Source organism: Hemitrygon akajei, chromosome 2, assembly GCF_048418815.1.
Source record: "Hemitrygon akajei chromosome 2, sHemAka1.3, whole genome shotgun sequence".
Taxonomy (NCBI): domain Eukaryota; kingdom Metazoa; phylum Chordata; class Chondrichthyes; order Myliobatiformes; family Dasyatidae; genus Hemitrygon; species Hemitrygon akajei.
Genome location: NC_133125.1, coordinates 127,171,002 through 127,183,178, shown reverse-complemented (window position 1 = coordinate 127,183,178; position 12,177 = coordinate 127,171,002). Strand labels below are relative to the sequence as shown.

The 12,177-nt window shown below is 40.9% G+C and overlaps 1 non-coding gene across 1 annotated transcript; it reads right to left on the bottom strand.

The window, feature by feature from the left end:
• Positions 1-5,948: 5,948 nt before the first annotated feature.
• On the bottom strand, positions 5,949-6,071 carry LOC140722477 (U6atac minor spliceosomal RNA). The gene has a single exon (XR_012097631.1). It is a non-coding gene; the product is annotated as a U6atac minor spliceosomal RNA (small nuclear RNA).
• Between the last annotated feature and the right edge of the window lie 6,106 nt (positions 6,072-12,177).

Here is a 12,177-nt window from a genome sequence, read left to right as displayed (position 1 = left end):
ATTGTCCTTCAACCTTTAGCATAGAAAGTGCTATGTAGTATTGGGCCGGGCAGGCCTCTTCCTCTGGAAGGGTCTCAATATGATGCGGGCTCATTTTGATGCTCAAAATGGTATTTATTCTCATTTTGTTGAATAAAATACTACTTTATATCTACCAGCTATGTCTCTCTGGTGATTTTGTTCACATGACAACACAATGGATCCCTTGAGTTACTGCTGGAGGATTATGAGAGGAAGGGCTAGAGCAAAGAAAATTTGAGCTTCAGTAATAGAATGATGTATCTGTGAGACTCATGTTTCCCAAGAGTCAATGGTAGTTCATGGTGTTGGTGTTTCTAACTGGGTAGAAATTTTAAAAAGCGTTTAACTTAAATTTAACTCATTCCTGATAAAAGGTCTTGGCTTGAAATGCTGACTGTTTATTCACCTCCACAGAAGCTGTCTGACTTGATGAGTTCTTCCAGCATTTTGTGTGTGTGACCCAAATGTCTTCTCCTTATAGAAAGGAGATCATAACATTTGTTTCTATGGCTGTTCGTCTTCTGGAGCTCACCTTTGAACTGTTGGCCCAGAAATGGCATCTCCCCAAGCTCAACAAAAGGTCAATTGCAGGTATTCTTCAAATACTGTTGCATCATTAAGCCTGAATAAATAGAGTGCAGCATCCTGAGAAATCATAGATACTAAATATGTCCACAGAGCAACCAAGATTAGCATCATAGATGGAGATATTTGCACCTTTTGGTCCAGTTTGGTCCTTTGCTAGTGTCAAACTGGTGCTAGTTATTTGGGAATAATTACTATTTTGGATATTGACTTCTCCCAGACAGAAGACAGAGATTGTACGTCTCCTCCCAAACCTTGATAGAATACTCAGCAAATATCTCCTGTCGATAAAGGTCGGAGGTATGCTATCATCCAGGCTGATGCAATATTGATGCCCATTTAGGCTGCTCTATTAACCTCGGAGCTGGCAGCTGCAGAAGATCTAGAGACAAATTTTATGATCTCCTCTCTAATAAGGACAAGACATTTGGGTCACACACACAAAATGCTGCAGAAACTCATCAAGTCAGGCAGCATCTGATGTGGAGGCAGAAGAGCATGAAGAGTGTGAGAACATTGAGGTTGTAGCCTCCTACCTATCCACCAACTACAGAGATACGATAAGATTAGATTACCTTTATTTATCACATGTACATCGAAACACACATCAAAATAAATCAGCAAAGATTGTGCTGGAAAGCCTTGAAGTGTTGTCACACATCCATCACCAACATAGCAACCCTACAACTCACGAACCCTGACCATATTTCTTTGGAATGTGGGAGGAAACTGGAGCACCTGGAGGAAACCCATTCAGTTGCGGGAAGAATATGTCCTAACAGACGGTGGTGGGTGTCATTGTACCCCGATCTTACAGCTGCCAGCTGTAAATTGTTGTTCAAACCACTATGGTACCATGCTGCCCTCATCATGATGAACAAAGGTTCATCTACTCATTGTGAGCAGGTTGGCCTGGATTGTTCCAACTAGAGGTTTTCTGCTTCAATTGATCCATTCAACATCTTTCCCAAATGTTGGAAGAAATAATCAGTCCTCACATCCATGATGTCATTATTCTTCAGTGAGACTTCTACCAGAACAATGGTCTTGAAGCAACTATCCACATTAGTTCATCGTGAGATAGATGTGAAAATAAGCCACGATATTAATACATTTGTGAACTTCACACTGAAGGGGTGAACAGATCAGGAAGGACGTGGCATGGTTAACAAAAATTAGTGAGGAACAACATACGCCAGATGGCTATTCATAAGGAGTTGCCAATGAGCACCTTATGAGCCCTGTGGACAATGCCGGGTGAGGAACTGAGGGAAGCTTGTAGATCTAAGTGGGATCCAAACCTAGAATGACAAGAGAAATGTAAGAGGTTTGAGAAGGATTAGCAATATTCTTCATTTAATAACCAGAAACTTCACATTTAATTTCAGGTTTGAACCTTTAAAATCCATTTCTGTTTTTTGACTTTTCTCTTTATTCTTGACTTTTTTCTTGCTTTATTGTCACATTTTCTTTTGACATGTAAGAAGGTCGCTGGCCCATCAGATCCACGCCAGTTCTCAGAATCAGTCCCACTCCCACAGTCTTTTCCTGAAACCTCCTCTTCCTCTCATCGCTATTAACTCCCTGAATCTCCTACTTCCCAGCTTCTTGAGGCAAATTTCCAGCAGCCATCTATCAAATCTGTACACTTAGGAGGAAAGCAGAGCACCTTGGAGAAAGTACAGACACAGTACAGACAATACCTGAGACCAGGATTGAACCCACATCCCAGGAGCTTTGTTGTCTAATAGGAGCTGGTGATCACACCTTCAACATGATAGAAATGAAGTCATTATGTACGGTATCAGTGATAGAGAACTGATCTGTGAAATTCCTGTATATTGTGTCAACTCACTATTTTATTCTGCAGCTTGGTAAAGCTCTGCTCCTGTTCATCTCCTAATGAAATCATTGGCATCAATCCTTTCATCATAAATGTCTTGTGGATTACACTCTGTAGCTCACATTATGATGTGTTTTCTGATCGACACTTTTCCTAATGCTATTTTTGGACAACTTTGAATTGGGACAAAGCAACACGTACAACATGCTGGAGGAACTCAGTAGGTCAGGGAGCATCCATGGAAATGAACAGTCTATGTTTCGGGCTGAGACCCTTCGTCAGGACACAAGTCAGGACCTGCTGAGTTCCTTCAGCGTGTTGTACGTGTTGCTTTGACTCTAGCATCTGCAGTTTATTTTGTGTTTTTGAATCGGGACGGCCTGCAGATAATAAACACTGAGCTGAGCTGAATGTGGACTCTTTGATGTTGTGGTTTATATTCAGTGTTTTCACTTGATCATTCTTGTTGCTGTTTACACAATTAGTTTTTTGCACGGGGATGTTGACATTCTTGTTTCTGTTTGTGTGATTTGTGTCGAAAGGACTAAATAGGGTGGATGTGGAGAGGACGTTTCCTATGGTGGGGGCATCTAGAACTAGACAGCACAGCCTCAAAACTGAGGGGAGACCCTTTAGAAGAGCGGTAAGAACAGAGAGTAGTAAATCTGTGGAATGCTCTGCAACAGACTGCGATGGAGGCCAAGTCCATGGCTATATTTAAGGTGGAAGTTGATGGTTTCCTGATCAGACAGGACATCAAAGGATATGGCGAGAAGACAGGTGTATGGGGTTGAGTGGGATCCGGGATCAGCCATGATGGAATGGTGGAGCAGACTTGATGGGCTGAATGGCCTAATTCTGCTCCCATGTCTTATGATCTTATATATGTGCCCAAGACTTTTGTTCAGTACTGCACATTAACAGCTTTTAAAATACACTTGAACAAGTACATGAATTTGAAAAGTTTAGCGGGATACAGGGAAATGGGGACATTGATGGGCATAGATCATTTGGGACGAATGGCCTGTGTCTAAGCTGTATGACTCTACTGAACATATACCCAAAGTGAACAGAATGACTACAAAGTTGGACAAAATGCTACAAAATTCATAATGCTCAAAATAGAGTAAAAAGGAAAAGAAAGTCCTATTTGGTAAAACAGCCATGTGTTCTCCATTGTTTAACTGGTTGGTGTCCTTTGTTTACTGCTCAGAGGGTTGAATTGTTTAATTACTGTGCACTGTAAAGCTATTATGACAGTGTATGAATCCAGAATTATCTTTAGGGGAAAATATTCACAGTTGGCTTGGTGGCAAGCATGCAGTGTTACGAAAGCTCAGATACACCCAGAGGATTTGATACTCGAGAAAGTGAGGATCGGGGTAAGTAGTTGCTCTGTGTCGAAACTGCTGCTTGATGCTTTTATCCAAAGCACGCAGGTAGCAGCTGGTGTAGGCAAAATGCCAATCCTGCCAGCCCATATGCCATGCTTAGTACTGTAATTATCTTTACACAAAACTTGGATCCCCAAGTGACTTTCTACAATGGAAATCATTCTGTGTTGTTTGTGATGCTCCATCATCAAGTTTCTTTGGCATCGTAAAAGTTTGCGAGGAACCAAACAGTCCTCTTAGAGGTCCATCTGAACGAGTACTGTGCTTGATGAGCAGATGGCTCATGCAGCCTCTGAGATTAACCTATTTGGGTTTATGGAGTTGTCCATCTTCCATGTTATTCCCATCACACCGCCACCTTTATTCTAAATGCGTTTGGAAGTTCCTAATCCAGAGATTACAGTTGTCATTGGTAAAAGCTGAGATCTAAAAGTAGCAATAGAAAATGATGAACATTTATGAATTTGGACGAATGAAAAATGAAGCAAAAATGGTGGAATATTCGGCAAAGCTGGCAGGATTTTTTGAGAGGGAAACTGATTTAAATGTGAGATTTTTTTTCTGTCACTGTCTACTAAGGCATTCTTAGAGCTTAGAGCTACCAACAAACCATCCTTTGTTAACGATAGTAAACATTCAATGAATAACATTAGTTGGTACAGTTTTATCTTAAGAGTCTTAACACTGCAGCTCTCTGCGCCATTGAGACGTCGCTGGTGCCAGTCTGGTAGATTTTACAAGCTACTGGATGTTACATCTTTATTATCCTGTCATACTTCTTTTACTTATTACACAATGGTATTCCAGTTAACCTAGTGAGTTTAAAGGGAGCGGGGGGAAACAAGTGCTTGAGCCCACGACCACAAGGCCACCATGTCCCTGATCTCCAGCTCTAGCAGTACCTCATCCACAGTACAGACCTCAGCCCCAGCCACAATACAGATCCCTTCCAGCTGATGTGCATCCTACTCACACTTTGGACCCCTGAATCAATTACCGGACTCAGGGTTTGCAAAGTAGTGGATACTGGATTATTCAATTTTTACTCCACATAGAACGCACCATTCCTAAAGCAACACCACTAATTCTATCACGTTAAAGTTCAAGCTTTTCAAAAGAAATAGGTTAATCACTTCATCACTCCCTTTCACTACACTTAATCTCTCTGCCACAGACCCAACAACGAATTCACTTCTATTCTCCTACCCTCTTTCCTATTTCTTGCATCTTTTGATGGACTTACCCCTAAATTTTTCCCATTTCTAGTGAATCTGAAGCATTTGCCATTTCTCTCTTAACAGATGCCACCTGATCTGACAATTATCTCTAGCAGTCTTCTCAGGAAATTGATTTACCTGTTTTATTTTGGTGTGCCAAAAATATTGTATTTTGCACAAATAGCAAGTCAAGTCCTCCGCAAAGATATTATGAAGTTGTTCAGAAGGAGATCAAATTCATCCAAGGATGATCTACAGGCAGGGAAACAGGGCAACAACATGTACCACCAATTTAGGTTAGCCACTTGACAGCTCTGAGGCACATCCACAATGGCAGGCAGAGAACAAGTTCACATACTATGGCTGCCCTCATATGACTCCTTCATTCAGCTGTGGATAGATAGCAGAAGTCAACCCATCCAGAGCAAATGCCCTGAACTGGTACGGACTGAACATAAAAGTGGCATCTTAGAACATAATGTACAACATTGGACAGGCACATTGGCCTACAATATTGTGCTAAACTAATTAAACTACCAAAGTGTGTCTAACTAAACTACGTAATCTATTCTAACTACAGAATGCCCTCTTATCTTCCCCCACCCCCACTTCCTATGTATTCATGTTGCCTGTCATATGGGAATGAGAAAAGAGCATTTACATTTCACCATGGTGTTAGGTTGTTTGCAAGTAACAGGCTAATCTTACCGGAGCAGACCTTTGGCTTGTCCTCACAAGCCTGCGTCAACAAATTCCGAATTCAGGAAGACCAATACTACTGACGACTTCTAAGTGTCTCCGTCATATTTACATCCAACATCACACCTGGCAGCACATTCCAAGCACCCACTGCTCTCTTGCTCCACTCACTCTAGACGTATGCCCTCTAAAAATATGGTTAGATGCCACTATGTAGATGGCAATGCCTTAAATATTTGTGTGTTGTAAAGTCTCTCAGCCCCTTTCATTATTATTATTATTAAGGGAGTGCTGATCTTCTCTCCTTTGCACTTTAATTTCAGGCTGTAATGTAGAAGTCTGCTTGGCCAGATCTGCTTTAGAACCATTGTAAAATTCTAGGCTAATGGTATGCCAATCCTACAGGTGATTAAGCTACCCTGTCACTCTTCCTCAGCTTTCGGAGTGTACATCTTTCAAAACACATTTATTATCAAAGTATGTATGCAGCATACAACCCTGAAATTCGTCTTCCCCACAGACAGTCACAGCACAAAGAACCATAGAACTAAATCTTTCAAGGAGAAACATCAAACACCATCTCCCCATGAGCAAAAGCAATCACGCAATCCACAACAAAAGAAACGAGTGAAAGCACAGAATATAAAACTGAAAATCAAAAGGCATATTTCAGTTCAGCTCAGTGCAGGCCGCTATGATTCAAAAATCACTCAAAAAGTAGCAACAATAAAAGGAGAGACCAGAACCAGAACACAGCATAAACCTGAGTCCAAATCGACAAACCGCGGTGATTAATCCTTGCTCCAACAGCATTGAAGGAGAGCGAGGCTGCTCGAATGTCGAGAGAGGGGGAGAGAGAGTGAGTCTGGTAGATGGCACTGAACATCTGACCGCCTCTGCACCAGCCTCAATGGTTTCAATCTTCCTCCGCACTTTAATTGGCCAGATAGGTGAGAGAGGCAGTCAATCATGGGCTCTTGCCTCATCTCCTGGCTTTCAGGCCTCCATGCTAAATGCTTTGCTCGCAGCCTCGTGGACCGAACTGAAAATATAATAGGTTGCACTATTTCATTTATTAGCTTTGTGTTTTATAGAGGTACCTCAGAGGAACAGGCCCTTCTGGCCAAATGAGCCTGTACTTCCCAATTACACAAATGTGAACAATTAACCTACTCCCCCGACTGTCTTTGGAATTTGGGAGGAAACTGAAGCACCTGGAGGGAAACCACATGGTCACAGGCAGAATGTACAAGTTCCTTACAGGCAGCGGTGGAACTGAACGCGGTTTGCTGGTGCTGTAATAGCATTGCACGAACTACTACACTACCGTGCAGCTGCTGTACGTAATTCAGAAAGAGACAGCCATTGGAAAGAGAGAGAGAGAGAGAGAGAGAGAGACACCTTCCTGGAGCAAGTGTACTACTTAACCCAACTCTACACAACATTTTATATGCTAACCGCAAAACCCGCTCTAGCAGTTTGCAAGTAACAGGTTAAGGACTGCTTTGTGTCTGCTGTAGAACCCTGGTTTATGTGGACAAGCCTGTGTCATCAATTCATGAATTCAGGAAGACAATGCTACTGGCAGCTTATATAGAAAGTAAAGGACAACTTACTTGTAAAGTTGTCACCATTACACTTCACTCTTTGATCCTTCTCTGTGTTATGATACCAGCCCCCTCCTTTGTGAGAATTGCAAGAGCCCTAGTGAAAGGGGGGTCAATGACCCGAGAGAGAGAGCAAGAGAGAGAGAGAGACATGCCGAATGGACACAGGAAATGGAAAGACAGCGACGTGCTGGATACCGCATTCCACTGGGACAAAAGCTGGCGACTGTGGCATTGTTCTCAGGAGACACCTGGGAACTGCAGACGTGCCAACTCGCAGGGACATTGTAAAGCCCTCGGGCAAAGTGGGCTGGTTGAGAGAGAGATTGCATCACCTGCAACCTGATTGACACCTGAGATCCCGTGAGGCAGTATAAAGAAGGGTCTGAAAGAGGACGACCCTCAGACGCACCAAGGAGACACCAAGAAGCACGATACCGCTTCCCGTGGAAACGGGAAGCCATTTTGAAGGAAGCCACGTGCGTTAAATTCCGAATGCGGAGTTTGTGGCTAGAACCAACGGAAGATCGCTTTTAACTAACAACGGGGAAGATCGCTCCCCTGATTCCACGGATGTTTTGGGCAAGTTTTTCCGTTTATCTCTCTCTCTCTCCAACACGTGAAACCAAAAGGGAAAAGCCTGCAGACTTCAGAGTGACTCTTTATATTTCCAATTGGACTCAGTATTATACCCTAGACAACGAAAGAGCTTATTTCTGAGTGATTATTAATGTACCTGCGTTTTAGATTGAGTATTGACGCATGTTATCTGAATGTTTGTATTAACCTTAATTTTTGTGCCCCTTTATTAATAAAACTTTTGAAAATAGTACCATTGGACTTCAACTGACATATCTATCTTTGCTGGTAAGTGAAACCAGTTACTGGTTTCATAACATCTGATACTGGTTGCTGCTTCTTCTCTCCCTCTCCCTAAACTCCAACTTTACATTCCCTAAAACATTTAATTCTGCATTGAAACATCATAGCTTTCCTAATAAGTCCTGAGATTCCTTCCCAATTTCATTCCAGCTCTAAGTCTCAAAGGTAGTATTTCTGATTTTCTAATTCAATAACTTTTAAACTGATAACTCAGATCTACAGCCTGAAATGATTTCTATTATAATACTGAACATGTAAAACAGAGAATATCCATTCTGTAATAGCCTAGTGAAGACATACTTCCCAATATTCTGATGGATCTCCACATCTGTGACACTTAATAGATCCTGCAGTAATAGATCACAGGGGAAAACCCATACATCAGTAAAGCATTTTCCTCCAATTAAATAATCTTACATCACATGAATCATTACCCATACATGCATCAGTTAGCAGCTCATGTTGAACTCACTGTATCTATAGTATATGTCTGCTGAATAAAAACAGAATTTTACATCATATCATGGTTTAAAATGACCCAGAACCAACTTCAAAAATGAATCAGCTTTTAGCAAGAATCATAATCAAACCACCATAATAAGGAAGGAAATGGTTGATTTTTTTTAAACACAAAACTCAGATTTATATTGGGACTTGGTGAAACAGTAACAATATTGAAGCTCATCATTATAATAAAACTTCAACAGCGTGTTTTACAAATACCTTCATAAAGGTGAAAAAGAAATAATTTCATAGATTTTAAATTGAGTGTAGCTAAAACTCGGTAGGCTTTTACGACCTCGATAATAATAAATAAAAAAAAAGCAATGACCTCTTCATTTGAACAAAGTTACACTCTGGGCAAGGGCATGTGGCCTGGAACCTAACCTTTGAAATGTTGCAGTTAATATCAGGCTTAACGCGTACAGCTCCTTTATCTTCATCTCCTGACCATTCCACAGTGCAAGCTAAAAAAAGAGAGCTGGTAATTAAAGGGTGAATGAGGCAGGGGAAATAGTGACAGAGATGAGATTTATTGATGAGGTATAGCACTGCTTCTATTTCTCCTTCCCTTCCTCCTTCCTCCATCCCTTCCTCCTTGCCTCCCTGCACTTCGCATTTTAAAGAGATGTCACTGTTTTGTTCCACGGAACATTAGGTGACATCTTATTCCTTTGTGTGCTGTTTCAAGTCAGGATGAGCAATATTTAGCACATTCTCAGGTATCTTTGATCGTGATTCCTTTTCCTCTGGTATCCTGATGTGCCTTTGGAGAATGCCGTACTGTTTGTAGTTTGTTTTCCTTTGTTTAAGGTTTCAGCTATAGCTTTGACTAATGATTATATAGCTGTGCAGGCTCTTACATGCTGAATTCAGTGGTAATGTTTCAGAAATATTTTTCCCCAGTGTGACATAAGCAAGAACAGCGATGGAACCCTTAGAAAACCTTCTACAGATAAGAAACCTACTGTCAGCCCAAGTAAACAAACTGCTTTAATAATATTACAACATGCAAAGTTCTAAATGGAGTTTGGACATATATTCCGACTAAAAAGCATTAAATATACCTTAATGAAGCATATCAGCATCTAAGCCCATTATGCATCAATGCTGCTAAGTGGAGAGAGATGATTTCTATTAAATAACGCCACGTGAAACTAATGTGCTAATTGAATTGCTGAATATCTAAGCTTTAATGTCGTTAAATGAAAATCTTGTTCAAAAATTAACAATCATGAACAAACAGGCTTTAATCCTTGAAGTGCTGGAGCATTCGCTTGGCAGAAGTGAGTCTGGTGGGGATTGATTTTTTTTCAGAAAGGTTAGAGTTAAAACAGACGTAATTGTTGGTCTCAGTGGCTTGTTTGTTTTCATAATTCTGAAAAAGTATCAATGTAAAGGATATATTGCACACTATTTATTCAAGATATCAAAGAAGAATACTGCCAAGTATTTCAGTAGAACCATGATAATACTATGATATAAACCAATCGGCAATATATCACTGCTTTTCCAGCATACAGTATGCTGATATAGACAATTTATGCCGGTTTATAGATTTTCACATATTGCTTGGCGTTTGCCATCTGCTAGATACAGATGCTACATTTTGAAAGTCAGTGTTAATAAACAAGCCATACAATAATCTGGTGAGGAATCTGCAGTTCTCAGCTCCGCTAGTTGCAGCAGCAGCTCAGGCTGTAAAGCACTTGATAAGCGAGAGTCAGAGAAGGTGCTGGCCCCTCAGTGATAACCTCCTGACTTGCACATTATAGGTCTTTTCTAGTAGACTTGTGTTCTACATTTTACTCAATTGACTATTGTCAGGAATGAGTAATGGAGGCACACTGCGTGAATCCCCGGGTGTGAGGCATGGTACATCAGGGCAACAGGGGCCATGGTGTGAGGATGCAGGGAAAGCAGATAAACAAAAAAGCTGCTAAAGATGCGGGGATGCAGGGACCAGCAGGGTCACATCAAGTGACTAATTTGAGCTCCGCCAGCATCATTAAATGACATCCCGGCTATAAAAACAGGAAAGCTCAAGAGTGACTGAGAACTCCACATAAATCACAGGGTCCCAGGGGTATGGGCGAAGCAGTAATCACATTGTGTACTTAATCTAATGGCTCTGATAAATCCACAGAAATAGAGAAAAAAAATGAGCAATGATCAAAACCTTTACACCGACACCAATTTGCTAAACACAAAAGGTAAATTTTGGTAACCCAAAGTAATGAATATACTGCCAACTTTGAACTATTACACAATCAACACCGATGGAGTTTGGTGGTTTAGATTTTATAAATAATTTTTATACAGAAGAACATAAGAGACAGGTCTCTTCTGAGCTGCCTAGAAGTAGCTTTATGATGATGTATGGAACAAGTGGTGTAAAGCAGTTCATAAAAATAACAACTCGTTTTATTCACTCCTTTCAAATCACCAGCACAAAACAGGTCTTCCTCACTGTGCTACTTAAGAAAGGAGAATCATCCTAAATGATGCCCTGTAATAATTTCATCATCTATGAAAATTGGCCACACTTGGCCTGCTGGCCATGGTCCAAACCTAGCAGCATCAATTGAAATTAAAGTCTGTATCAAAGTACTCTTTAAATAGCTGAGAACATTTATTTTAGTATTTTCCTCCATTTTAAACAGTTGCTCAATGTCAGAAGTATTTATTGATTGCTTTGACAAAAGACTGAACTCCACCCTAGCTTTGCCTCCTGTTAGATCCTGTTAATGGTATCTGGGAAAGGACCTCTGTATCGTTATTTGGGAGTTGCCTCCCAATGCATGGATAGAAAGGGCCAGTGGGGGGTGGTGGGGGGGAAGTGTGTGTGTGTGTGTGTGTGTGTGTGTGTGTGTGTGTGTGTGTGTGTGTGTGTGTGTGTGTGTGTGTGTGTGTGTGTGCGTGTGTGTGCGTGTGTGTGCGTGTGTGTGTGTGTGTGTGTGTGTGACTATAGGCAGCAATTTCATGCAAGAGATGGAGACAGCAAGGTTCAACTGATACTTAGTGTGTTGGTACAAATTCATAATATTTGCACATAACTAATTCACATCGCTTCCTCACTTCTTGTTTGTTTGATGAATGATTCTATATTAATTGTGCATTCATCATCCTCTGTGCTCTACTGGTATTTCATTCAATACATTTCACTTCCCTTTAATTACATATTGTAATAATGTCAAGTGCACAGAACAATCAATGGGAAATGTGTAATAAAACGTCTTGCTCTGTACTTTTTAAAAGCATAGACAACACAGAAAAGTCATAATTAGCCCACATTTAATGTTGAACGTTTTGCTTCTTAATCACCTGAACTCACTTTGCATCACTAGCATCAGTCAGAGATTTGTCATCACAAGAATGTCAATAGTCACAGTTCACCACGAATGCTGTAAAGTAGCCCAGTTTGGAGA